The following is a 27,651-nucleotide window of genomic DNA, read 5'->3' as shown; positions in this document are numbered from 1 at the left end:
AATACGAAAAGAATAACATGTCCTTTAACTACCAGTGTAATTAAAATAACTATTAATCAGTGATAAGAACTAAAATTAAAAAGTACTATATTTTGCAATGCCAGTAAAGTCAATTAAAACATTTTATTTTTGTTTTTAGCACAGAAAAATGTAAACCACTGTATATGTTTACTGCCACTGCTGTAACAAATTATCACAAACTTAGTGACTAGAAACCACACAAATATATTAGCTTACAGTTCAAAAGATCAAAAGTCCAAAATGGGTCTTCCTGGATGAAAATCATGCAGTTGGCAAAACTGGGTTGTTTTCTGGAGGCTCTAGGCTCTAGGTTCTAAGTTGTAGGCTTGCTTTTTCCAGCTTCTTGAGGCTGCTTGCATTTTTTGACTCATAGACCTCTTCTATCTTTAAAATTAGCAATGGGATTGAAACAACCTTTGCAAAAATTATAACTGAGGAAATTATGACAGTGGAAGAGATCAGACCTAACCAATTGCATATTGCTTCTAACCTCTAAGCCATCCTTGTTCATTCCTGGACATAGGCCAAACTAACCTAGGGAAGGAATTTAGTTTATGGTTTGATTCTGAAACCAAATTGGTAATAGCCCTTTGTGGAAAAGACCCTCTTCTTGCCTGGGAACCAGTCTGCCTTTGCAGGACTAACAAATTAGCTACAAGATTAGAAATTATGCTTTAGGTTTCATGCAACCTCTGGCTGCAAGAGTCTGAACCACTTCAAATTGCTCTTGGGGACAAAATCACAGTTTTAAAACCTAAGATCAGTGCTTGAGATATTTTGCAGATCCTGCACTGGATGGATCAGCTGACACCACCCAGGTTGTTAATCTAGCTCAACCAGTTCTGCATCCCACCCGGGAACAGAAGACAGCAAGACAACCTTACTTTGACCCCCTGCTCCCATGATTCCATCTCCAACCTGACCAATCAGTACTCCCTACTTCCTGAGCCCCTACCTGCCAGATTATCTTTAAAAACTCTGATCCCCGAATGCTCAGGGAAACTGATTTGAGTAATAATAAAACTCTGGTCTTCCGCCGAGCTGGCTCTACATGAATTACTCTTTCTCCATTGCAATTCCCCTGTCTTGATAAATCGGCTCTGTCTAGGCAGCGGGCAAGGTGAATCTGTTGGGTGGTTACAGCATCACTCTACCTTCTAATTCCAACATCACATTTCTTCTTACTCGCTTTCTTTTCCGCCTCCCTTTATACTTATAAGGACCATTGTGATTACATTGAACCCACCTGGATGATGTGAGATGTTCTTCCCATGTTAAGGTAAACTAATTGTTGATCTTAATTCAATCGGAAGCCTTAATTCTTCTTTATTCTGTAACCTTAAATACTCACAGGTTCAGGGGATAAGGATATGGACATCTATTGGGGGCAGAGGTGTTATCCTGCCTACCAAAAATATACTGGTGAACTGGAAACTCTAGAATGCTATACTTTCTGTGTTTTTTTCTAAAATACACTTGAGCTGCCAACTAACTTTATATTTGAATTCTAAGGAGCGTAGGGAGACACAGAGGCCAAATTTAATTAAAAAGACAGTCTAAAAAAAGTCCAAAAGATTCTTGATAGGGACTCATGGGTATTTTATAACTACTGCTAAACAATAATAAGATACATTTAGATACCTGATATATGAGCAAGTTATTCAAGTAACTAATGAGGTCTCAAAAGATTAAACATATAATTGGAGAGAAACAAATAATACAATAACTCCTATCCAAATCAATTTGTATAAGTAGCAAATCTATAATGCCAAGGGGAAATACAATAATTCTCTCTATTAAAATAGATATGGACACTATTGAAATTGTAATCCCACCAAACACCAGGATATGCTCTGTAAGCTACATCGATAATCTAACTTTGTTCCCCAAAAGGCAAAAGTAGTAGAGATATAAACTTTTTCTTAACCTTTAGAATCTTCCCAAATGCAATTATATATCTCCCAAGACAGTGACAACTTTCATTTCTAAGCCTACACTTTCCTGCCTGTGTCCAGACATAACATTTTCCTGCTCTATGTTCTTTTTATCGGTGCTTGTTCACCTTGTTAAAGAGTTTTAAATCTGCCTGAGAATGGAAATTCCTAACCATAGAATTAATGATTCATTCTTGCATATTGCCTTTCCTCTAAATTTAAAATGCTATTACAGCCAGTCACTCATTAATATCAATACATTTGAGAAATTAAGTGGCCAATTTACCCCAACTTTAGAGAAAGGGAAAAAGAATTTAAATGACTTTGCCTTTAATTAAGTTACTACAGTCACACAAGCAGATCCTTATTTCCTTGCCATTTCTATCACACCAACAGCATAGGATAACACAAATATGAAAGTCACAAGAAACTACTTCCCTTTTTGCATATACAACTAATATTGACATAGATTCTTTTCCATAGAAAGAAAAAAAATGATGCCATTTATCCTCTGTAATGTTATTTTAGGGCAAAATTTATGGAAGGAAATTGGGAGGCAACATGACCAGTAGTTAAGAGTGTAGACTCTGGAGGAAACATACTAGGATTTGGTTTATGACTGTTTTACTTAATAATAGTGTGATTATTTGGAAAAATTTTATGAGCCTTGAATTCAAAATATGTGGGGTGGGGATGAGAATAAGAGCAGATACATCACAGAGTTGGTGAGAAAGAAATAAAATGAGGTATACTCAGCAAGTAGAATACTCCCTGGTATATTCTCGTCAATAACCCTATTTCTTATATTTCAAATTCAGAACAATTAATTATTTCTGAATGTACACAATAAATCAGTCATTTTAATATGCACTTTCATATGCATCTTTAATAAACTGCCTTGATATATTATCTCTGAGCTATAATGACTTGCTTCTGAATGGGCCCAGTGGAAGTATTATTTTCATTAAAAGAAAAAATGTGACTAACCAACCCAGTATTTGCAGCTGGACATAGGTTCATTGTCCATCAAAATCCCATGAGTTGAGATAACTCCAAGTAAGTTGCATTGTCAAATGGAAATATAACTTTAATCAAAGCTCACATTTATTTAACTTCCAAAACTGGTTCCCACTTTAAAAAAATATATATGGCTTTATCTTCCACTTTACCCCAATTTCTGGCTCAGGGGAGGACAGGTCTCTTCCTAGATTTGGTATATGACAAGTTTCTTTGAATTAAAATGTGTCATTACTGAATAACTTACTAGCTAATCTCTCCATCATGTACTTTTTCTATAAATGTATCAAGCAGTGAGGTAGGTGGGAGTCTTCCCATTTGAGCATTTTTTCATGGTACATCCAGTTATGCCACACACAGAATGGTAAGAGGATATGAAATCGTGTTAACTGTAGCTTTTCTGTCTGTAAGTTTTCCCAATAAAATGTATTTTATATTAACACCATATAAGGTAAGTATGGGTCTGTGCCCTTTTTATGAAACACATCTGATATTTCTTTACTGTCTTCTAATAAACACCAAAAATTATGTTGAATAGAAGTGGTGACAGAGGGCATCCTTGTCTTGTGCTGGTTTTCAAGGGGAATGCTTTCAGCTTTTGCCTATTCAACATGATGTTGGCTGTGGGTTTGTCATAGATGGCTCTTATTATTTTGAGGTATGTTCCTTCAATACCTAGTTTACTGAGAGTTTTTAACACGAAGTGATGCTTAATTTTATCAGAATTTTATCTATTGAGATAATTATGTGGTTTTTGTCTTTAGTTCTATTTATGTGATGAATCACATTTATTGATTTGTGTATGTTGAACCAACCTTGGATCCCAGGGATGAAGCCTACTTGATCGTGGTGGATTAGCTTGTGGTGTGCTGCTGGATTTGGTTTGCAAGAATTTTATTGAGGATTTTGCATCAATGTTCATCAAGGATATTGGCCTGAGGTTTTCTTTTTGTTGTGTCTCTGCCAGGTTTTGGCATCAGGATGATGCTGGCTTCATATAATAAAGTTGGGGGAGGAGTCTCTCCTTCTCAATTTTTTTGGAATAGTTTCAGTAGGAATGGTACCAGCTCTTCTTTGTACCACTGGTAGAATTTGGCTATGAATACATCTCATCCTGGGCTTTTTTTGTTTTGTTTTGTTTGGTAGGCTATTTGTTACGGATTCACTTTCGAAGTTCATTATTGGTCTGTTCAGGGAATCAATTTCTTTCTTGTTCAGTCATGGGAGGGTGTATATGTCCAGGAATTTATACATGTCTTGTAGTTTTTTTAGTGTGTGTGCATAGAGGTGTTCATAGTAGTTTCTGATGGTTATTTTTACTTCTGTGGAGTCACTGGTAGCATCCGCTTCATCATTTCTGATTGTGTTTATTTGAATCTTCTCTCTTCTTTATTAGTCTAGCTAGCAACCTATCTTACTATTTTTTTCAAAATACATGCAGCCAACAATCATATGAAAAAAAGGTCAATATCACTGATCATTAGGGAAATGCAAATCAAAACCCCAAGGAGATACCATCTCACACCAGTCAGAATGGCTATTCCTAAATATCAAAAAAATAATAATAATAACAGATGCTGGTGAGGTTGTGGAGGAAAGGAGACACTTGCACAGTGTTAGTGGGACTGTAAATTAGTTCAACCATTGTGGAAAGCAGTGTGGTGATTCCACAAAGAGATGAAAAAAGAACTACCATTTGACCCAGCAATCCCATTACTGGGTACATACCCAGAGGACTATAAATTATTCTACTATAAAGACATATGCATGCATATGTTCACTGCAGCACTATTCACAATAGCAAAGACATTGGAATCAATGTAAATGCCAATCAATGATAGATTGGATAAAGAAAATGTGGTACATATATACAATGTAATACTATTTAGCCATTAAAAAAGAACAAGATCATGTCTTTTGTAGGAACATGGACGGAGCTAGTGGTCATTATCCTTAGCAAAGTAATGCAGGAACAGAAAACCAAATACTGCATGCTCTCACTTGTAAGTGGGAGCTAAATGATGAGAACTCATGAACGCAAAGAAGGTGACAACAGATACTGAGGTCTACTTGAGGATGGATGGTGGGAGGAGGGAGAGAAGCATGAAGATTTCGTTTTTAATTTAAAACTTTTTCTTTAAATCTAGATAAACTGTGAGTTTCGATTGATTCAGGAAAGCCCAGTAAGAAGCAGATGCTAGAAGCTTCCTTTGTAATACGTATGTGGATGTGGCATTAAAAATGGTACTGGCCGGGTGCGGTGGCTCATGCCTGTAATCCTAGCATTTTGGGAGGCCGAGGTGGGTGGATTGCCTAGGCTCAGGAGTTCAAGACCAGCCTGGGCAACATAGTGAAACCCCGTCTCTACAAAAATACAAAAAAAAAAAAAAAAATTAGCTGGGCGTGGTAGTATGTGCCTGTAGTCCCAGCTACTCGGAAGGCTGAGTCAGGAGAATTGCTTGAACACAGGAGGCGGAGGTTGCAGTCATCCGAGATCATGCCACTGCACTCCAGCCTGGTGACAGAGTGAGACTCCGTCTCCAAAAAATAAATAAATAAATAAATAAATAAAATAAAAATAATAAAATAAAAAAAATGGCATGGTACTTATGCTGATTGTTTGACACAGTGTCAGCCTCATGTTTCCCTTTATTTATGATTCTTGAAAGGAGATGCGTTACCCAGGGTTCAGTGTCTATTTATTTAAAGGAATTCTGAGTTTAATTAATTTTAATTGAGTTGACACAATTTTAAAATACATTTAATGTATTGAGATTGAAATATTTGGCCTAAAATAACTTTTGAATACAAGTGCTTTGTGCCATATGGTAAAATAAGAATGGCAACAAATATATACATAGATACAACTTTTAGGAACACCCTGAGACCAATTATGTCAGTTAATTTTGGTTCGTTGAGTATATTCTTAGTCCAATTAAAACAATCCTGTGATTTTCTACCTGAGAAGTAGTTCAGTTCATCAATAGCTAGAAGAAAAGGAATAAAGTGATTTAAAAGGTTGTTGTATTTGGACTCAAGCAGATTTTGCAGCATGTCACAAAGTGCAGGTTAATGGCTCTGAAATCTTGCTGGTGATTACATAATAAACAGAGGGTAAAAAAGTCCTCTGATTTAGAAATTGACACTAACAACTTAAAAGCAAATTGTTGACTTGAGCTTATGTTAGAAGATGCAGTACTTTCTTCATAAAAATGTTCATTCATTTATTATTTCATTCAATAAATATTTACTGAGTGCCTACTCTATTATAATCATCCTTCCAGGCAACACACAAATGAAGCAGAGACAAAAATTCTTTCCCTCATGAAGTTTACATTGTAGAGAGAAGGTAGACAATAAATAACACAATTACAATTACTATGGGTAAAAATGAAGTAGGGGATAGCAATAAGATGTGATGGGAACAGGGGTTGAAATTTGAGATATGGTGGTCTGGGAAAGCCTCACTGAGATAGTACTAGAGCAAACAGCAAAGGGAATAAGTGGTAGAAGGTCAAGTCACATGTATATATAGATGAAGGTTGTTTTAGACAGCAAGGCCAGCAAATGCAAAAGTAGTGACATGGTAGTTTCAGTGGCCTGTTTGAGGAATAGCAAGAAGGCCTTGTGGCTAGAGCAAAGGGAACGTGGGGGGAAAGTAAGGTAAAAGGGGGCTAGATGACTTGGGGCTTACAAGAATGGTAAGTACTTTGCCTTTGGCAATATGGGATGTCATCAGCATGTTTGAGAAGTGACATGATTTAACATACATTTTTAATAAGATCCCCATAGATTCCTATGCTGTATTAATGTTAGAGTAGGCAGACAGACACGAGCAGGAGAGGGGAGCCCCTGAGAAAAGGGAGGTCTGGAAAATCTCATACCCCAGAGAGTATCCAAAATCTGTATGCTATATATGAGCAAAGAGGCGGGGAAATACCTATGCAGGAAGAAACACCCATAAGATTCCCAGTAATCTCTGACTCTTTAGTTAACCTGTCAGAATGTTGCTAATAAGGGGGGTGATATGGTTAGGCTTTGTGTCCACACCCAAATCTCATCTTGAATTGTAATCCCTATAATCCCCATAATCCCCAGGTGTCAAGGGAGAGACCAAGTGGAGGTAATTAAATCATGGGGGCGGTTCCCCCCCTGCGGTTCTCATGATAGTGAGTGAGTTCTCATGAAATCTGATGGGTTTATAAGGAATCTTCCTTCTTTGCTGGGAACTTGTCCTTCCTGCCACCTTGTAAAGAAGGTGCCTTGCTTCCTCCTCACCTTCTGCCGTGACTGTAAATTTCCTGAGGCCTCACCAACCCTGCTGAACTGTGAGTCAATTAAACCTCTTTCTTTTATAAATTACCCAGTGTCAGGCAGTTCTTTATAGCAGTATGAAAATGGACTAATATAGGGGAAGAGGGCAAAAAGGGAAATTCCCAAGAAATATGCAGGCGAAATTAATATCCAACACCAGGCCCACACATGCACACCAACTAATTGTAAGGGAGGGCCCCACAAGCCTGGGGTGATAACTAGGTGGAGAAAAAGCAAGGACTTAAGGCAGTAGTGGGAAAACTTGCTAAAAAAAAAAAAAAAGTAGAGACTTAGAGCAGTAACTTCAAAAAAAAATCTGACATCATAAAAACTCAGTGCAGAACACTTGGAGTGCTGCTGGCTCATTCCCTTTCAGCAACCCACACTGCTTCATCTTTCAGTGTACCGTTTCTCTCTATATAAACTCTCTGCTATTTTCCTCCAATAAATTCTCTCTCTTTTTGGCTAAATTAGTCACTTGGCAAAATTATTTCTCCCAAGTAGGACTAAGAACCAAGGATTCCCACACTTCTCAGTAACATTAACAATGAGCTAAAGATTATAACACATTTGCTGTGATCTCTGCTTTGGGATATCCTATTCCTTCCCTCATCCAATTTTGTCCAATTAATCCATGAAGACTTACCTCATGTGTCTCCTTTCCCCAAAAGTATTTGCTGATCTCCCCTTACAAAGAAGATACAAGAAAGGTATAACATTAAGGCATTTAAATGTCTTTATTCTAGAAGTGCATGTGTATACAATACCCTGTTATAAAAAATGAAATATAGAAACTCTCTAAATGTTATAGTTATTGAATTAATGAGATATTTTTGGCTATTAAAGCCCTGAAAGAAGTAATTTATTGGCATCAGGTAAGTTTTCTCAAATATGTGAAGAGAATGCTTGCTCTCATCCATCACCTTTATACATTGTCTTGAATATTTACACAATATTAAGTTGAGAGCTACATCCTAGTGTTCAAAATATTATTGATTTTAAAGCAATTTCAGGTAATGTCACTTAGTACAAACCCCATTATTAAAACATTTTTAGTAAATAACTACTGTTTCTCTACTCCTCTCCACCAGCCCCACCCTTGCATGATTGCATCTCATTCATAGATGTCATTGGCATTTGTGCTGTATTCTCATATAAAAATTCTCAGCAAGATGGGTTAGGTCTTTTGGCATAGTTTTTCTAGTGGAAAGTTAGTTTCAATTACCAGTTTGAGCTTTATGTTTTCAAAAATAATCATAAAATAACCATTTGTTTTAATTCTCCAATACATTTTTACAGACTATCTTGTGAACATTTCATAACTAACTCCTGTAAGACTTCTTTCCAAATTAAAAGGCTATTAGAAGAACTGAGCCACTCAAGTTCTCCTCTGACAAAGATGATACATTTAGAAATGCTTTCTTTTAGACTAATACACTTGTGAAAATGGTTTATCACTAAAGAGTACTAATTACTTCACTATCATAAATTCAAAGGGATAATTTCTAGAAATTCGAGCCTTGAAATATGCAACCTATTAAACAAATATAAAGGAACAAAACTGCAAGGAGAAGAAAATTAGTCAACAGAAACTTTGCCATTCTTTGTCAAGTAATAGGGTGAAACCGTGAGCCTATTAGAGACTTTAGAAGAAGACAAAGGGAAAATTAAATTAATTATAATCAGTTGTTTATTTTAACAAGCAAGCTATCACCTTCATTCATTTATGGTCAAATGTAAACTATCAATTCAATGCCATCATTAAGGAACTATTTATCCCTTTGAGTCTACTTTTTAAAAATATCTGGAATGTGGATTTCATCTGCTTCCCTGCCCTATATGCCAGCTGATCTTGGTAAGACAAAGAGATAATGACTCTGTTAGCATTTTAACACACCTGAAGCATATTTTTAAGGTGTTCTATATTAGAAGGAGAAAAGTTTGTTTGTCTAGTACAGTGCTCCTGAAAATGTGGTCCCGAGATTAGCAACATCAATATAACCTGAGATGTTTTACAAATACAAATTCATGAGTCCTACTTGAGGAGTGAGAATCTCATGGGGTTGGGGAGAATCCCAAGGATTAATTGGTTTAAAAATCTTTCCAGGTGTTTCTTATGCATCTAAAGATTAAGATGCCTTGGTCTAGCAGACGTTTTACTTTGAGAAAGGACCCTAAATACATGAATGCTTCTCCACCAAGAAGAAAACAAATGAAGTGAGCTGAATAATAGGCAAGGCTCCTAATGGAAGGTAGATGGGCAAACAGGCTAAGGCATAATTATGAGACAGAAGGAGAAAGAAAAACCAGAAAAGAGGAACTCTATATAGTTCTTCTAGGTAGGCTCTTATGGACTGATGTGTTGCTAGTTCAATGTGTATAATAATGCTCTCTTGAGAGTCATGTTTTATTTCTGATAATGGGTTGTTTGTAACTTCCAGATATTTCAAATGATACAGAGATGCCAAAGGTGTTACTGTTACTAATGCATCAACAGTGTGAAAAATAAAGGGAGTTGTGTCATCCTTTCAAACTTGATTAAGTGCTTACATAAAATGTGTTATATAACATTGTATTGCCAACACACAGCACTGGCATATCTAAATATTAAATATACACTACTATCTGCTTTATGTATTCATGCAAAGACAGTGGTGGTGGTAACAACTAAAATATACTTTCTTAGCATTGTTTTACTTCACATAAAATGTTCCTTTACATCATATGATTTTGTTCTTAAAATTGAACCTATTAACTTTGAGGAAAAATACGTTCCCCAAAATGGCTTATTGATTTGCACTTGATAGCTAGAAAACTATAGACTCAGAACTTGAATCTATATTTTTAGAATCAGACTTTAGGCTTCTCTCTTTAGGCACATGGCCCTCTAAATATGGTCCACAGAATCATAGGCATTGATGAGCCTTTTACAGGTAGTTGGTGCGTTAAAAAAATGCAAAGAATTATTTGTCTTTTTCACTGTGTTAATATTTGTATGGAGGTTACAAAAGCAACAGTGGATAAAAGTGCTGGCACCTTAGGACAAATCAAGGCAGTGGCACCAAAGTGTATTCACAGTACTAAAAAGAAAATTCTGGTTTCATTTAAGAATGTCCTGGAAAAAGTAGGAAAATATTAATTTCATAAAATCTTGATTAAATATCTATATTAGTCCATTTTTATACTGCTATAAAGAACTCCCCAAGACTGCGTAATATATAAAGGAAAGGGTTTGAATTGACTCACAGTTCAGCATGGCTGGGGAGGTCTCAGGAAACTTACAATCATGGTGGAAGACGAAGGGGAAGCAAGGCACCTTCTTTCCAAGGCAGCAGGAAGGAGAAGGGCCAACTGAAGGGGGAAGAGCCCCTTACAAAGCTATCATATCTTGTTAGAACTCACTCACTATCACAAGAACAACATGGGGAAAACTGCCCCCATGATTCAATTACCTTTACGTGTTCTCTCCCTTGACACATGGGGATTATGGGGATTATGGAGATTACAATTCAAGATGAGATTTGGGTGAGGACACAAAGCCTAACCATATCAATATCTTTCAACATTTTGTGTGTTAAAATGGGAAGTAAACCCAAAGCACTTTTGCTAGGTATTGAATTACAATGGTTGTCTCAAGGAAAAACATTTGTGTGGTATTTTGAGAGGTGAAGTACTTGTTTTGCTTTTTGCATGGAACATTATTTGTGCCTGAAAGTACTACTGACAGATAAGTAATGGTTATTCAAACTTGGGTACTTGGAAGACGTTGGAAGATGTTGACTTGGAAGGCTCAAAATGATCACAGTGAGCCCACAACTTCAACAAAAAACCTGACAATATTTGTTGCCAATGAATCATTTTGAGATTTTATGCAAAAATTCAAATTTTAGAAATTTTGTAATTGGAAGCTTACATAAACTTCACAGCTTCCCAATACCTAGATTTTTCTGACGAGACTGCTGATGAATTAATGTAATTTTTATGTTACATAATGAAATGTCAGTGAACCAACGTTTTCCAATGACCAATGCAAATTCATATATGTATAAAACATACATTAAAAGTCCCAGATGTAACAGAGTACAAGGAGTCTATTGATATGGTTTCAAATTTCACATTGCTGCTTACTTTTATGAAATTATCACTTGTGAAGTTTCAATGCAGTATTAAAGAAGAGTATCCAAAATTACATTAAATGACTATTAAAATATTTCTCCCTTTTCCAAATACTTATCTATGAGAGGCAATATTTTGTTCACATACTTAATCCTACTAAAGCAGCATATCATAACAGATTGAACATAGAAGTATATATGAGAATCCACCTGTCTTCCATTAGGCTAGACATTTAAAACATTTGCAAAAATGTAAAGCAGTGCTACTCTTTGACTAATGTTTTATTTTGTGTTGTTAAATATAGCTCTTTCAAAAGTATTTTTAGATTTCTGTTTTAATTTCTAATACGGTAAATATTAACATATATACTGCCACACAAAAAAAGCTCTTTGAGGAATTTCAATAATACTTAGGAGTGTAAAGTGGTCCTGAGACCAAAATTTATGAAGACTAGCTATAGTATACCAAATAGCAGTAAATAGTAGTATTTTACATTTGTATAATTCTTCCTAACAGGTTTTCTTCTGAAAAAAAAATTAAATTTGCTTTTCAGAATGTTTGAAGATAACTTAAGACAACCTATTGTTTACAGATATGTATATTGTGGCACATATAATTTGTTTTAGGTAAAATTTTAATTGTGGACTTTGTCATGTATCCTGTGCTGTGAAGGTTAATTCCAGCAGGCCTGAAATTGGCCTGAGCTGTTTTGCTGAGTAAGAAATGCACCTGCCCAACACTGACGAATGGCCAAAGCATTAAACATATTGATTAATAGTGTTGGTTTGCAACTATGAGTTTAAGGGGAGTTTTGAAAGTTTGTACTGACTGGTCAGCATAATTTACTGATTACACTGAGTGTGATGGTTTACATTTGGTTTAGGGGAGACACCGCTCCACCAATCCCCCAAGGCATCATCAGAGGGCTCTGACATTACAGCTGATTACACAGCAAGAATATGCCTATGGGAACAACAGAATATAAGAAGTCCCAGCTGAGACTCCATTTTTGGCTTCTTGGTTTCAATGTGTTCTAGGTACAAATAAATGGTTCCTAAGAGAAAGTATGTCTTGGGATGGCTTTTACAGAAGGAGGAGAATTGGCGCTGGAATCTAGCCTCTTCAGACCCTATTGTGAGACAGTCTTTGGCAGTAATGCATAGCCTGGCTTTAATGCCATTGCCCTATTATATCCTTTTCTCCAAATAAACTGAAGATCCATAAGCCATGCCGTTTTGTTCCTGTGAGTCATCATTAGCAATGAAATGTACTAAAAATAACAATAACCTTGTTATTCTTTAGAATCTGTAAATATATTTGCTCATCAAATGTTCTCTTAAAATATTAGCTATTTGTTAATCCTACTGTTAATGCTATATGTTGAAGTATATACTCTAAAATATATCAATCAAACCATTTGTGATTAACATAAAATCATCTAGTAAACTGTCATAGAGAATATGTATTAATAAATATATCTATTAGTATTAGTTTAGTTTTGACAGCAAGTACAGTAGTTATCTTGCTTACCAAGGAGACTGGAAGGAAGAGTTTCCAGGATGTATTTAGACATTTACTGATGTCATTAAGTACTCAGGGTCCCGCCAAAATTATCTTCCACACTCAGAGTACTGATATTTCATCCTCAGGGTTATTACCTCATACTGAGATTCAGGGAATGCAGATGTCACATCCATACATAACCCATGTCAAGTAGATAGGGGGTTTGGTTTGGTTTTTGTTATCACTTGTGTCATTTAGCAGCAAGAGTGGCTAGGACCAGGAAAATATGCCATTTTAGCTTCCACCATGTAAGGCAGACTTTGCTGTCAAGTAGGAGGAGGGAGAGAAATAGCCATGGAAAGCAAGTATCCATGAGTGTTACAGCATAGTACACATATGTGAGTCCCTACATTCACATGTCAGGTGTCAAGAGGGAAAGGCAGAAGAGATGTATAATAGTAAGAAATCCCTCAAATACAACTACATGGATGACCTTCCTCTCTGTTTAAACAAAATCAGGGATAGATTATTTTCTCGAAATTCTGATATGTGATGCCTGTTTTCCTTAAACACATACATAACTTTTACTCTCTCCAGCTCCAGGTCAAACATTTCCTCTTTGAAATTTTTCTAGACAGCAAAGAGAGAACGTTTCTCCCTCCTACACGACCTTTATTAGCATTGTGTTCAAACCACTCTTATAGAGCTAGTTGTGTTTAAATGATCTGCTTATTTTCTGACTGCCTCAGTAGATCCACGTGCTATAGGAATAGAATTATAATTTATTTTATATGCTTAATGCATTATCAGCTTCCACGTAATGTGTGTGTACTATCACACATGGATTAAATAAGAAAGAGATGTTTTAAACCATCTTTTTTACAGTGTCTATAAAATGGGATCGAAGAAAATAGGAAAAACTCTTCACCCAACACTACTTCTTAATGATCACACAAACCCACATATCAGGGTATTATATACAAATAGGACCATGTTAGGCTCTTTACTTAAACGAATCTCTATTCATAGAATAAGAAGTCTACAATATGCTAATGATATGTGCTGTTTCATTAAAAAGGATTGATAATACATTCATCCCCTTTATGTGTGAGACATATTTGACCTTTGGGTTTAAGTGCTTTAGTAAATTATTTATATCTTTTAAAATTATTAACAAAATAATACCAGGCATCTTCAGCCGTAAAAATAGCTTATTCAGCTAAAATAGCCAGCATTAAAATAAAAAGCTATAAATATGCATGCTTTCTAATATAAACCCAAATGTCCCCTATGGTATAATTAAACCAATCTTTAGAATTTAGAGAGGACTTTTTATCTGTGGATTTCAAAGTGATTCACATGTTATTAATTCCACAAAATTGCCTCTAAGGTGGAAAGTTATAGATTAGGAAACAGATTTGGAGTTCATTTGCTAAAGGCTATAATGCTAGAAGAGGCTTCAGAGATAGGTTTAAAGGCCAAAGATATTTTCCTTATCCTATTCTCAGGTCATTAAGTTAGTGTTATCATCATCATATAAAAAGCAGCCATGGGTCCACGGTACAGTGCTGGGCACAGAACAAAATATGTTTAATGAACAGTGCACACCCTGGACTAAAATATAAGGTAAAAAATGTAGATGCAGACACATTTCAAAAATCAAAATAAGTCTTGGGACACAACATTTAATGGCCGTAGTAAAATTCTGAAAATATCAAGTAAAGATTCAACTGATATCTTTTGGTATAATGGCCCCCAGTTGGAATACACAGTTGTTCTTTGGTATTTGTGGGGGATTGGTTCCAGGAATCCTCCATAAATATCAAAATTTGAGAATGCTCAAGTTCCTTATATAAAATGGTGGAAGAGGGAAGAGCCACGGTGGCTGACTAGATGTAGCCAGGAAGAAATTCTTCCAACAAAAGAGACAAGATCATCAATCAGACTGGCACATTTCAAACAGACCTTTGGGGAAAAGGCACTGACAGTAGATGGATGGAGGATGCAGACCCTGGGCTGAAAGGGGAGAAATCTGGGCACCCTGTATGGGGTTGCCAAGTGTCAGAACTCATTCCTGGCCCCAAGCAGCTCCTAGGGAAGAGGTGAATGAAATAGGCATGGAGTGGCCCACTCTCACCATGGACCTCTGGGATCCTAGCTGTGGGCGACCCTACAACCCCTATGGATATTTTAGTTGGCAGAGAGAACTTCCCAAACAGGTGGCAAAGACAGAACTCCAGTTTGCAGGGAGCCCAGAGGGTTTGGCATGGGAATGGTGGCAGTGAAGCATGACCATGGGTGCCCATCCCTTAAGTCTCACCATACTCCTATAGGTGACTTTAGCATTTGTTAGCTGCTGGTCCTGGAGGGAGTAGGGCTGTCTTGCCCACAGAATTGAGTCAGTCTAATGTGAATACTCCCCTGTCTGCCAGGCTCTCTGAGGGTCCCTTCCTGGCCACACTTGCTTGCAGTACAGCCTCAGCTGCCCTGACAAAACACTTGCCAGTGGTCACTGCCATAGCTCTTATGCTGGCAGCCCCCAACTTCCCATTGGAATACTTTTGCAGGTGGACCCCTGCTGTCCTGCAACTGCTTGCAGCCTTCCCCTGCCGATACACATTCACTGACAGCCTTCACCCACTGCCCTACCAGTGTACATGTACCCGTGCCCACCCCACTGCTGCACACTCAGCTGTGCCCCAACCCCACAGCCCTGTTGGTGTGCACTTGCCTGTGGTCCTCCACAAATGCCTTGCTAGTGTGCACTTGCCTGCAGGCCTCCTGCCATCCTGTCAGAGTGCTTTTGCCAGCAGCCCCCTTTGGAATATTGTTGCCAGTAGACTGGGAACACCTCAGTCCCACCAGTGCAGCAGGAGTGCTGAGCTGAGACTTGGGCCCCTGAAAGCAACCAGAAATGAAGCCTAATCAACTAAACCCAAATTATACCATGGTCAAACCCTCAAGGGCATCAGAGAATATAAAAGGAAAAAGGCCTATCCAAAGGATAGGAAATTCAAAGATTAAAGTAACATCAACCCACACAAATAAGGAAGAACCAGTGCAAGAATTGTGGCAACTCTAAAAGTCAAGAGTGTCTTCTTACCTCCAAATGATCACACTGGCTCTCCAAAAATGGTTCTCAACCAGATGGAAATGGCTGAAATCACAGTCATAGAATTCAGAATTTGGATGGCAAGGCAGCTCAACGAGATACAGGGGAAGGTTAAAACCCAATCCAAAGAAACCAGCAAAATGATCCAAGAGTGGAAAGTCTACATAGCTGTTTTCAAGAAAGAACCAACCTGAACTTCGAGAAATGGACAATTCACTAAAGGAATTTCATAATGCAATTGGAGGCATTAATAACAGAATAGACCAAGCTGAGGAAAGAATATCAAAGCTTGAAGATTGCTCTTTTGAATCAATGCAGGCAGACAAAAATAAAGAAAAAATAATTTTAATCTTTTTCCCCTCTGCCCCGAGACTCGCTGGCGGCACTTGTGGCTACAGTGTTTACCCTGAGATAACTTCGCCATTAAAATATCTCGCTTTTATTATTATTTTCACATCATTCTAGTATGTCAACTTTGGAAACAAAAGACATCAGTCTATTTATAGCATTCTGACTTCAGTAGCTGTATTTCCATTTACAGAATATAGTAATTCTCAGTTGCTGAAAATGCTGAATCCTAGAAATCACAGCATTCCTATGCATGATATTAACATTCTTCTGCAACAGCTTTTGGCCAAAGATTTATTTGATGAACCTGATTTTTCCGAAATAGATGATTCTGATGATTCAGATGATTCTGATGTTAGCTCTGGTTAGAAATAACTTCAAGAATAGTTTTAATATTTTATTTTCACATTGAAAATCAATCAGATTTGCTTTAGCCTTAAAGAATGTGTTTATGTAAAATTAAATGAGTGCTCTGGCAATGAGCTGCACTTTTTTTTCCCAAATGAAAAAAGGGATAAAATTTACCAAAACCTCTGAAAAATATGGGATATTTAAAGAGACCAAACTTATGACACATTGGCATTTCTGAAAGAGATGAAGAGAGACCAAACAACTTGGAAAATATATTTGAGGATATTGTCCATGAAAATTTTCCTAGCCTCACTAGAGAGGGTGACGTACAAGTTCATGAAATTCAGAGAACCCCTGTGAGACACTATAAAAGATGCCCATGTCCAGATACATAGTCATCAGATTCTCCAAGGTCAATGAGAAAGAAAAAATCTTAAAGGTAGCTAGAGAGAAGGGGCAGGTCGGGTACTAAAGGAATCCAATCAGGCTAACAGTGGACCTTTCAGCAGAAACGATATAAGCCAGAAGAGGGTGGGGGCCTATATTCAGGATCCTTAAAGAAAAGACATTCCAACCAAGAATTTCATATCCAACCAAACTAAGCCTCATAAGTGGAGGGGAAATATAATATTTTTCAGAAAAGCAAATGTAAGGAATTTGTTACCACCAGACCTGCCTTACATGCCAATAAGCATATGAAAACATATTCAACATTAGTGATCATTACAGATAATGCAATTCAAAACAATGGGGCACCATCTCACACTAGTCAGAATAGCTATTATCAGAAAGTGAAAAAATAACAGATGTGGATGAAGTTGCAGAGAAAAGGGAACACTTATGTACTGCTGGTGGGAATATAAATTAGTTCAGCCACTTTGGAAAGCAGTGTAGATTTCTCAAAGAACTTGAAACAGAGCTACCATTTGACCCAGCAATCCCATTACTGGGTATATACCCAGAGGAATGTAAATTGTTCTACCATAAAGACATATGCACCCATATATTCACTGTAGCATTATCTACAATAGCAAAGACACAGAATCAGCCTAGATGCCCATCAATGGTGGACTGGATAAAGAAAATATGGTATATGTACACCATGGAAAACTGTGCAGTCAAAAAAAAAGAGAATGAATTTATGTCCTTTGTAGCAACATGGGTGCAGCTGGAGGCCATTATCCTAAGATACTTTACTCAGGAACAGAAAATGAAATACCACATATTCTCACTTATAAGTGGGAACTAAATATTGAGTACACATGGGCACAAATATGGAAGCAACAGACACCAGGGCCTCCCTGAGGGAGGAGGTTGGCAGGGAGGTGAGAGTTGAAAAAGTACCCATTAGGTACTATGCTTACTACCTGGGTGGTGAAATCATTTATATACCAAATATCAGAGACACACAATTTACCTATATAACAAACCTGCAAATATATCCCTTAAACAAAAAGAAAAGTTGGAAAATAAAAAAGAGAAAGTAGCTTTTCCTGAGATAAGCTCATCAAATTCTCTCAATAATATTAATTAGGTAGTTGCTATGAATACACTACTATATTTGATAGATTTAACATTTACTTCTCTTTCTCAAGATGAGCTTCCTTAAATCAAAAAATGTGTTGGTAATATAAGTCAATACAGAAAGCTGTGAAATCTACTATACAATGAAATTTTTCACAGCTGTTAAAAATGATGCTGTATAAATATATATAATGACTTGGAAAGCTTTCCATCATATATACATATAAACTAAGTAAAACATTATAAAACTTAGGAAAATGTATAATATTTACATGTTTATTTGTATAATATTAAATGTATAATATTTACAATATATACAACCTCCTGTATACTTTAAACCACCTCTAGATTACTTATAACAAATAATAAAATGTAAATGCTAAGTACATATTCTTATACTGTATTGTATAGAGAATAATGACAACAATTTAAAAAGCGTGTACATGTTCAGTATACACATAATATTTTTTCAAGTATTTTTGATCTTCAGTTGATTGAATCCATAGATTTAAAACCCACAGATACAGACAGTCAACTGTATATAGTTAGGTATAATGAGAATTATATATGGTGTAGATAAATAGAAAGGGGGGAAGATAAAACAAAGGGAGAGAAAGAGGGAGAAAAACAGAAGTGTATTTGGGAATGTGAATACATGCTAAACATATTTTGATTTAAACCAAGAGTAACATGGACAAATTTGTAGAAACAAGACAACTTCAGCAGACTTAAAGGATAATTGGAGGAAGATGAGATAGATCTGTAAAATTAAATGTATGGATTAAGATCTCTTTAGGCTTCATAAAAATACACTTTACTAAATTAAGTTTTATTATCTTTTGAGGAAAACTTATATTATATCCCTGTATGTCCCTAAATATAGTCCAAAACAGAAATAGAATTATCCTTGCACCAGGAGATAAACTGCACTTAGCAATAAACAAATCACTAGTACTCCATAATACCTTTTACATTTTGGTTGCCAATGCTTGAGCAGACTAGCAAAATACATTCCTGTCCTCACAAAACCCTTACATACATTCTATACACCAGGGGTTCCCAACCCCTGCGAAGCTGACCATAAGGGTCTATGGCCTGTTAGGAACAGGGCTGCACAGCAGAAGATAACTGGCAGGTGAGTTAGCATAACTGCCTGAGCTCCGCCTCCTGTCACAACAGTGGTGGCATTATATTCTCATAGGACCATGAACCCTATGGTGAACTGTGCATGTAAGGGATCTAGGTTCACACAACCCTTATGAGAAGCTAATGCCTGATGATCTGAGGTGGAAGAGTTTCATCCCAAAAACAACAACCCTCCATCCACGAAAAATTTGTCTTCCACAAAACCTGTCCCTGGTGCCAAAAAGGTTGGGGACTGCTATTATACACTCTCAGAAAAAAATTACTTAATTGCATGCAGTCTTGAAAACTATTTAAAGAGTTTTTCACCATCTAAAGGTGTTTTTGATGATGCCCTCCTTAGGCAAAACTTCACCTTTGCACTGAAACTTCTTCATAGATAGGCCCCCAGAGACTTTACCTACTAGAGTCTAGTCTTATCCACTTGGCATTTGGAAATGCAGCTAAGAACAAAGTAATAGCTTACTCCTAGAAATCACCCTGGAGCCTGAGGAGAAGCATTCAATCTGCCATAATCTCCCCAGTACACAGCATACCCAATCATTTCACCTTTTGATCTTAACTAGTAACTTCTAACCTCTCCAAGGAAAATTAAACTTAAAGGAAGAAAGGCCCAACTCTGGAATTCTAGGAAGCCATTCAGCACAATTGTTACAGAATGCAATCCATAGCTATGCATTAAGAACTGCCCGTCCTCAAAAGGCTCTGAAAGCACTACTGCCCTCCACAGATAATAACATAATAATTGATGCAATTGTTGCTTTGCCAAATACTCATCCTCAAAGTGTACATAGAAAAATAGGTTTTTAATTTTGAAGAACAAAGAAATGTCAGAATATGCTACCTTATAGGTAAATTTTTAAAAAGATACATGATATTCTTTCTACTTATATAATTTTAGCATTCCTTTGTATTTATGTCTTACCAGATGTATTAGTCTTCTAATTTGGTGTAACAAACTTTCACAAACTTAGTGGCTTTAAAAAACAAAACAAAATAAACAAACAAACAAAAAAAAACCCCGCTCATTTATTAGCTCAGTTTTGTAAGCCAGAAGCCTGGGTACAGTGTGGCTGGGTATTCTGCTTAGGGTATCACAAAGCTGAAACCAAGGTGTCCACTGGCTACATTGTCATCTGCAGCTCAGGGTTCTCTTATAAGTACACTGAGTTTGTCAGAATTTAGTTTCTTCCTGGCTGTAGGCCAGGAGACACTCTCAGCTCCTAGTGGCCACTCTGAGTTCCTAGTGTCTGCTTTCCCTACTTGCAGTGTAGCTCCCTCCATCATCAAAGCCAGAAGTGGAGAATCTTCTCTCTTTGTTCAAATCTCTGAATCACTCTGACTCTGACCTCTAGACCCATGTTTAAAGGGCTCATGTGATAAAATCAGGCTCATCTGAATAATCTGTCTCTGTTTTCTTTTCTTTTTTTTTTTTTTTTTTTTTGAGACAGAGTCGCACTCTGTCACCCAAGCTGGACTGTGTGATCTCGGCTCACTGCAAGCTCCACCTCCCAGGTTTACACCATTCTCCTGCCTCAGCCTCCCTTGTAGCTGGGACTACAGGCACCTGCCACCACACCTGGCTAATTTTTTTTTTGTATTTTTTAGTAGAAATGGGGTTTCACCGTGTTAGCCAGGATGGTCTAGATCTCCTGACTTCGTGATCCGCCCGCATTTTTTTTTTTTTTTTAAGATGGAGTCTTGCTCTGTAGCCCAGGCTGGAGTGCAGCAGCGTGATCTTGGCTCACTGCAGCCTCTGCCTCCCAGGTTCCAGCGATTCTCCTGCCTCAGCCTCCTGGGTAGCTGGGATTACAGGTGCACGCCACCATGCCCTGCTAATTTTTGTATTTTTAGTAGAGACAGGGTTTCATCATGTTGGCCAGGCTGGTCTCGAACTCCTGACCTCAGGTGATCCACCCGCCTTGGCCTCCCAAAATGCTGGGATCACAGGCGTAAGCCACTGCGCCCAGCCATAATCTCTGTTTCTTAAAGCCAACTGTGACAAACAACACTATCTAATCACAGGAGCAAAATCCATCATATTCCCAGTCTCAGGGATTATACATGTTGTGTACACCAGAAAGCTCAGATGTTAGGGAATATTTTAGAGCCTAACACTTAGATTATTTTTTGAACATATTTTTATGTGTTTTTAAAAATATATTTGTATAAATTTAAGGGGTACAAGTGCAGTTTTGTTAGACGGATCTATTGTTTAGTGTTGAAGTCTGGGCTTTTAATGTAACCATCACCCAAATAGTGTACATTGTACCCATTAAGTAATTTCTCATCCCTTGCCTAAAAATCCACTTAGGAATCAGATTGGAGTCTTTTTAACATAGTATCTGAATGAAATTTTGAAATATGATTAAACCATTGATAGTGTTATTTCAAAAGCAAATTATAAATGCCAGTATTTCATTAAACATGTGTTTCCATTCATTTATTATAAGGAATGCCAGATGGTTAAACCTCATTCAGAAGTAAATAATATATTTTGAATGTTTTTCATTGTATGGAATCTATAACTTTTGTATACATACTATGCATCAAATCACAATAGTGTGTCTGCAGTATTACCTCACATAAGATAGATATATGAATATTTTTTCTTTACAAGAATAATTTCCCTCATATAAAACTTACCTTTCAATGAGGACAGAGATTATTCTACAAGTTTTTATAAGAGTAACAGAAACTCAGTCCATGCTAAATGTTCTGCTCTAGGCAAAGGTATTTTCTCTCCACTTGAAAAACTGAACAAAAATAAATGAAATAGAATTCCTCAAAATATACAAAATGATCATTATCACATTAAAAATATTATGTCAATGTCATTACAAGTTTAAGATTCTACATAATTGCAATCTCTGAATACAGGAAGAAAAAATGATTTGTTAAATTGTTGAACAAGTAAAAATTTGTTGCTTTTCCCAATTTAAATCTGAACAAGTGAGCTATATGGATGTTAGGAAGACTTAGGCCTGTTATTACTACTATCCAGATGAAGTTCTGACCATCAGTCTAGCACATATTTAAAACTTCCTTTTATTTTTCCTTAAATAGGATGATTTAAGAAATTTTAATAAAGTAGAAAGGATTTTGAAGGTGAATGTATTCTTTGACTTTAAAAAAAATTGTGATCTACTGAGTGCTGCTTTTGTGCTGGAAATGTGCTTTATCTCATTTAATCTTAACATTCTAAGGCAGTATCTTTAAAATATAAAGTTGTTGGAAAATATATAACTGCTGTACCATTATTCCACATGTTTCTTTTAAGAATAACACCTAATTTTTAAAAGTAATTAAATATATATTGTGTTTGAGTTTCCTCAATTTTTGTATACGATTTTAACAGTTATTTTGTTTGAACCAGAATCAAAATAGCATCCACAAGTTTCAATTGGTTGATATGCTCTTAAATCTGTTTACTCTTTAGCCCAACATTTTTTGTTTTCAAATTTTTGTTAAACAAAATGAATCCTTTTATTCTGCAGAGTTTTCTACAAGATGTATTTGGCTAATTGTACTCACATAGTGTTATTTAACATGTTCCTTTGTCTTCTGTATTTCCTGAAAGCTGGTAGTTAGATTGAGACAGGCTAGATCAGATTCAGAATTTTTTTTTTTTTTTTACTAGGCCAGTTCATAAATGATGATGTGCCTGGCTTCTTTGAACTTACTTGCTTTGAGAAAGCTTTCAGTTTTGATGCAGACACTTGTAGCAGTGGAGGGAGGCTTAGCATGATTGGTTCCACTTTGCCCCACACTCCCTGTGGTAATATCCTTTAGATTAAAAGATGCTACTTATCTCTGCACACAGACCAGCTAATTATAGGAAGAATTTGGTTTATAGCTCAGCTTTAAAGAAAAAAACGATGACAACACTCTCTTTCCTGAAATTAACCTCTGAGGAAATAAGAAAGTATACACACAAGTAACAGTGTTATGTTAAAGATTTATAGGAATACTGTGACCTGACTTGTGTCATCCAAAGAATGAAGAAGTTTCACAACCTGGACCCTTGCTGGTGTCCTGATGTGTGTGGTCATTAGTGCCTCTTGATCTCAACCCCCTCCTCTTCCTCCTTCCCTTAATTAACATAAGAAAGAGACTGAAGTTCATACTCACTTAAGATATTCTTTAGGATGCTAGTCTGCCATTTACTCAGTTTGCTGGCTTTCCAAATAAAGTCACCTTCCTTGACCCAACACCTTGCCTCACGACTTATTGGCTGTCATGCAGTAAGTGGTACGAGCTTGGACTTGGCTACATACTGACTTTAAAGATTTAATATAATGTATCCTACTTCTCTTTTAAATTGGGAATGTGTAAAAAGTACCATTTTGGGTCCTATGAGTCTTCTTTAGGCAACTGAACTCTGTTTACCTGCCACCATTAGTGTAAGGTCTATATAGATAATCTTCCTTTTTTTTTTTTGAGATGGAGTCTCGCTCTGTTGCCCAGGCTGGAGTGCAGTGGCGCGATCTCGGCTCACTGCAAGCTCCGCCTCCCAGGTTCACGCCATTCTCCTGCCTCGGCCTCCCGAGTAGCTGGGACTACAGGCACCCACCACCACGCCCAGCTAATTTTATGTATTTTTTTTAGTAGAGGCGAGGTTTCACCGTGTTAGCCAGGATGATCTCAATCTCCTGACCTCGTGATCCGCCCGCCTCGGCCTCCCAAAGTGCTGGGATTACAGGTTTGAGCCACCATGCCCAGCACGAAAATCTTCCTTTTATCACCTATTTTGTTACCTTAAACAATAGTTTATAAAAGAAGCAGGAAACATGCTTAAGTCTCTCCCTTTAGTAGTTTCAAAATAATGACTTGGTTCCTTAGCATCCTTCAAAAGTGACCAAAGGATTTTATTTTTGTCAAATGTCATCCTAAGTTTTAAATTTAAGCACCTTTGTGATACTCCGTCCACTCCAATCTCTTTTTTATATGTTGCTTAGCAATTTTCACATGCCTGAAGGGAAAAAGCAATGCACTCCCATTCTCTCTTGGATCTTGGATGTCACATCCTGGCTGCCCTGGTAGTTCTCTGATTTTTTTCAAATAGATGCTTCTTTATTAATATTTTCTATTTGTTCTTAGTAGAAGAGTTGAACTTGTGCAAGCTACACTGTCAGAGCTAGAAGTTGATAATATAAATTTTTTATTTTTAATCTATTTTAATATTTAATTGACACATTATAGTTGTACATATTTATGGGGTACAATTTGATATTTTGATACATATTTGTGTTGTATAACGATCCAATCTGGATAGTTAGTGTATCCATCACCTCATGCATGTATCATTTGTTTGTGATTACAATATTTGAAAGCTTTACTTCTAGTTACTTTGTAATATACAGTACTTTACTGTTGACCATAATCACTTTGCTCTACAATAAACAACATAACTTATTCCACCCATCTGATTGTTACTTTGTACCTATTGGCCAACCTTTCCCCATCCTCCTCACCCTTTTCCCCTCCTCAGGGCTGGTAACCATTGTTCTATTCTTTGCTTTTATGTTATCAAAATTTTTTAATTTTTAAAACATTTCACATATGAGTGAGAACATGCAGTATGTGTCTTTCTGTGTCTGGCTTATTTTGCTTAACATGATGTCCTCTGGGTTCATTCATGTTGTCTCCAATGACAGGATTTCATTGTTTTTTATAGCTGAATAGTGTTCTATTGTCTATATATCCCACATTTTCTTTATTCATCCATTGTTGGACAATTAGTTTGCTTCCATATCTTGGCTATTTGTAAGTAGTGTTGCAATAAACATGGGAGCAGTGATATATCTTCAATATACTGATTTCATTTCCTTTGAATATGTGCCTGGTAGCGGGATTGCTGGATCATATGGTAGTTTTATTTTTAATATTTTCAGGAATCTCCATACTGTTTTCCATAATAGCTGTATGAACTTAAAATCCCACCAGCAGTGTGTCACTTTTCCCTTTTTAACACTTATCCTTATCAACACTTGTTTTCTTTCATCTTTTTGATAGTAAGCATTCTAACCAGAAAAAGGTGGTATCTCATTGTGGTCTTGATTACTGACATTAAAATTTTTTCATATACTTGTGGGCCATTTGTCTTCTTTTGAGAAATCTTTATTAAGGTTCTCTGCCCATTTTATAATTGGGTTATTTGGGGTTTTTTTGCTGTTAAATCCCTTATATATTCTGGATATTAACACGTTTTCAGAAAAGTAGTTTGTAAATATTTTCTGCCATTCTGTAGGTTGTCTCTTTATTCTGTTGTTTCCTTGGATGCGCAGAAATTTTTTTTCTTTTTTTTTGAGACGGAGTCTTGCTCTGTCATCCAGGCTGGAGTGCAGTGGCGCGATTTCGGCTCACTGCAAGCTCCACCTCCCGGGTTCACGCCATTCTCCTGCCTCAGCCTCTCCAAGTAGCTGGGACTACAGGCGCCCGTCACCACGCTCGGCTAATTTTTTGTATTTTTAGTAGAGACGGGGTTTCACCGTGGTCTCGATCTCCTGACCTCGTGATCCGCCCACCTCGCCCTCCCAAAGTGCTGGGATTACAAGTGTGAGCCACTGCGCCCGGCTGCAGAAATTTTTTAGTTTGATGTAATCCTGTTTGTCTATTTTTCTTTTACTGCCTGTGCTTTTGGGGTCATATCCAAAAAATAATTGTCCAGACTAGTGTCATGGAGCGTTCTTCTATGTTTTCTTCAAGTAGTTTTATAGTTTCAGGGTTTACATTTATGTTGAACGCATTTTGAGTTGATTTTTGTATATGAAGTGAAATAAGGTTCAAATATCATTACTCCACATGTGGATATACAATTTTCCCAGCCCCATTTATTGAAAAGACTCTTTTTGCCAATGTATATTTTTGACACCTTTATTGAAAATCAGTTGGCTATAGGTACATGAATTTATTTTTGGGTCTCTTTCTGTTCCATCGGTCTATATGCCTGTTGTTATGCCAGTACCATGCTGTTTTGGTTCCTATAGCTTTGTAGTATATCTTATAGTCAGGTAATGTAATGCTTCCAGCTTTGTTCTTTTTGCTCAGGATTGTCTCAGCTATTTGGTGTCCTTTGTTTTTCCATATGAATTTTTGGATTTTTTTCTATTTCTGTGAAGGATATCACTGGTATTTTGATAGGGTATGCACCAAATATGTGGATTACTTTGGGGAGTATGGACATTTTAACAATGTTGATTTTTTCAATTTCTGAACATGGGATATCATTCCATTTAGTTGCATCCTCTTCAATTTATTTCATCAAATTTTTCTAATTTTCAGTATAGAAATCTTTCACTTTCTTGCTTAAGTTTATTCCTAGATATCTTATTTGTAGCTATTGTAAATGGAGTTGTTTTATTGATTTCTTTTACACATAGTTTACTATTATCATATAGAAACACTACTGATGCTAATAAAAATAAATAAAACTTTGCTGAAGTGTTGTAAATGAACCCAAAATGTTATTTCTCAAAAAAATTATTGGAGTGAGAGCACAAGAGGTAAATATATGAAAGACAGGAGTTGGTACCCAGATTTAAGAGATTAATATTTACATACTAAGTCTGCCCCTACCCTCCATCCCCTACTTAGAATGCTTTCTAGCATGGCTGTGAATTCTAGTAAGGATATGGCTGAGGACTGAAGGAAGATCTATACTCACAGGGGCTCAAAAAGCTCTGCTTTGTGTATCTCTTTGAAACAGAAGGCATTTTTCCACTAGAGAAATAGGGAGAATAGTGTTAAGGTCCTAAGGAGGTAGTAGCAGGGAACCACCCATCAAGGTGGAGGAAACAGAGACATCTTTAACAGATGGAATGGAATAATGGATTTGGGGAGGAGTACAGGTGTTCATTAGTATTCTAAGATAATGAGAAGTTGGAAAAGACTATAAAACACAAATTCTATTGAAATCTAGACTAAAATATATATTAAATGATTTAAACAAAAATTCATTTATGTTATCATCCTTAAATAGACTCAAAATTAAGTTCAGCTAATACTTAAAAATATTAAATTGCCATCACACATTAGAACAAAATTGTATAAATCAAGCATTGAGTCCTCCAAACCCCTATAGGCATGAGTTGTTTTTCCCCCTGCTGGTATCCACAGCTTGATTGTGGAGCCATTTAGGGAAAATAATTTCAGGGCTTTACTGATTTTTCTCATAAATATTTCTTGATTTTTTGAAATTCAAATAATTATCTTTTGAGGTGCCTATCATTTGTTTTCATCCTTGTCAGTTTTTATTTTTTTCAATTT

This window comes from Nomascus leucogenys, chromosome X (assembly GCF_006542625.1).
Source record: "Nomascus leucogenys isolate Asia chromosome X, Asia_NLE_v1, whole genome shotgun sequence".
Taxonomy (NCBI): Eukaryota; Metazoa; Chordata; class Mammalia; order Primates; family Hylobatidae; genus Nomascus; species Nomascus leucogenys.
This window is presented reverse-complemented; position numbering follows the sequence as displayed.